This window comes from Didymella exigua (genome assembly GCF_010094145.1).
Source record: "Didymella exigua CBS 183.55 unplaced genomic scaffold M421scaffold_42, whole genome shotgun sequence".
Taxonomy (NCBI): domain Eukaryota; kingdom Fungi; phylum Ascomycota; class Dothideomycetes; order Pleosporales; family Didymellaceae; genus Didymella; species Didymella exigua.
In genome coordinates, this window is record NW_022984816.1 from 54007 (window position 1) to 56713 (window position 2707).

Genomic DNA, 2707 nt, shown 5'->3' on the forward strand with positions numbered 1-2707 from the left:
ATGCTGTATGCTGTTGCAGCTGCTACGTTGTGTGCGGGCGCAGCTGCAGCTGCTATGGTGTGCTGTCGCAACTTCAAAACACAAACCTTTAACAAACAAACCTTTAACGCTCTATAACTCGCGTTGTAGTAGGCCTACAATAATAATTTTTCGCTCCTTTTAAAGCTACAATTTCGCTCTATCTGTATGTAAAATTTTGCAATTTTTGAATATTTAATGCTAGTGCTAGCACTACTAAGGGTAGCCATGCAACAACGTTGCAATGTTGTTTTAAGTTTGTTGAATATAGGCACTTAGCGTTTTGGCTGTTGGCAACGTTGGCGCGAAATTAGGGCTGTTGGGCGCAAATTGGGGCCATTAGGGCCGTTGAACAGCTGTTGCACGACCATGCCACGACTGTCAGCAACGGCCGGTCTAGGCTGGATTTCGAAAAACTTTTCCCGATGTAAGTCTCCTCTTTAAAATAAGCTATTAAACAATATTATAGGCCTAGTAATAGAATAGTTATTAAGCGTAGAAGGTTTTAAGCATAATGTTCCTTGCCAAGACACTAAGTTAAGATTCTTCGCTAGGGCTCTAGCAGCCTGAATGTTAGAAAATATAAGAATATTATTCAAGAATAGTAGGTAACGTACTCCACAAGCGAGCTGGCCACCCAAGCGAGCTGGCCACTTTTGCCAAGACCACACCAATACTGCACCTACTTTGCAACATTACAGCACACAACTATAATGTATTATACTACACAGTATACTAAACTAGTCTGTAGTACTCTGTGTATCTTTACTGCATGTTCGCGCGTTGTGCCCTGTCTTGCTACATATGCCACAGCGCCTTAGAGACCAAGGGCTCCTATTAACACACAACCTCTTCTTTGCCTTCTTCCTATTACTACAGGCCTTAAATTCCTTTAGAGTAGTTAGCTGCACTCCCTTAGCAAAGACTAGAGTCCCCTCTTGCTATAATTGCTTCCTTTTGTGTGATTTACAACGTGTAGCAGCCTTATTAGCTGCCTGTAGGTCAGCAACCTAGTTGCGCACTAAAACTAGTAAATGCCTTATTAGCTCTGCGCCTTTAGTAAGCTAATTAAGAGCATTAACTATAGATATTAGTAAGCTATTAGCATGTCTCTAAATCCTCTCTTAAATTAGCTTTAATTAAGACCTAAATTCTAGGGTGTTGCTTAGTATTTTAGACTCCTATATACTGTTGTCCATAGTAGGTGGTGTTAGCAAGCGCAGCTGTACTTTAAGCTTTAATAGCACAGCCTCTAGGTTAAGTAGGACTAGGCCAGCACCTCTAAATCCTCCCTAGATGTTGCTCTCTATAACTAAGGCGTTAAAAGCTGCTTTAAAGCACAGCAAGAACTTAAGTTTAGTAATGCTAGTAATCTTGCCGCGCATCAGCCGCTCAGCTTGGTGGCTATAGGCCTTCTTTAATAGGGCAAAACAGCCTACGTCAAGTGGCTGCAGTAGGTGTGACAAGTGTAGAGGCATACACAGGGTAATAATCCTGTATTCCTTACAGTACTAGTAGAATTTAACTAAGTTGTAACTCTTATAGCTGTCTAGAATAAGCAGCTAATAGCTGCTAATAGTGTGCGCCTTTGTGTGCTTATTAAAGTGCTTTAACTACTTAACTCTAAGCTTGTTGTTAGTCTAGCTGTTGTTAGAGATATTAAGAACCTAGTTATTAGGTATACTAGGCTCCTTATACTAGGCAGAGAGGTGGTGCTTGCTAGAGAAGATAATAAAGGGTAGGATAGACCAGCCCTTTGCGCAGATGCCTTAGATAATACTAGTCTACTCTTAGTCACCATGCTACACTGCCTTTTATCTCCCTTAACACTTAGAGCCTATAACAACAGCTCTTATTAATATAACACCTATTATAAAGCTAGACTTATTAAAGTTGTAGGTGTCTTTATCTTGTATACTACACTTAGCTTTAGTATTCTCTACTAGTTAGAACTAGTCTCTAATTACCTTAGATCCTTACACAGAGCTCTCTTATAGTTATTCTTATAATTAAATTTAACTTTAAGCTCTAGCTAACATTTTACAAAGTTGGCAGCCTAGTTCTTGCTAACATAGGGCTAGTGGCGCTCAGCAAGCAGAGAATTGGCCATATCCTCCACATTAGCAAGCTGGGGTGGGTATCCTCGCTTGTCTAGCTTTAATACATGCTGGACAATCACCTCCTTATTAGTACTAGTCATCCTTATTATGTTAGGCTTGCAATCACGTTATGAAGAGGTTCTAGTAAGGCGCGTGCCTAGGGTGCTTTAAGAGACCTGGTATATTGCTGCAGCGTGTTGCACGCTTAGTGTCGCGTCTTGCTAGATAGCCTAGAGGGCAAGCTGTATATTTGTTTTATTTAAAGGCTTTTTTACGTTGTTGCGTTGAGGCATTACAGGGAGAGTGAAGTTCGGTGTGGTCTTGGCAAAAGTGGCCAGCTCGCTTGGGTGGCCAGTAGGCTGGCGGATGGGTAGGGTAGGGTAGGGTATAGGTATAGTCACGTGATTTATGGGTAGGAACTAGGTAGGGTACATGAGGTACCCTACCCAAACGGTTTGGGTAGGGTAGCACGTGACTGGGTATAGGTATAGGTAGGGTAGCACGTGACTAGGTATAGGTATAGGTAGGGTAGCTAGGTAGGGTCTAGGAATGGGTAGTTATTAGCAAAATCTAGGTTACTACTCTAGACT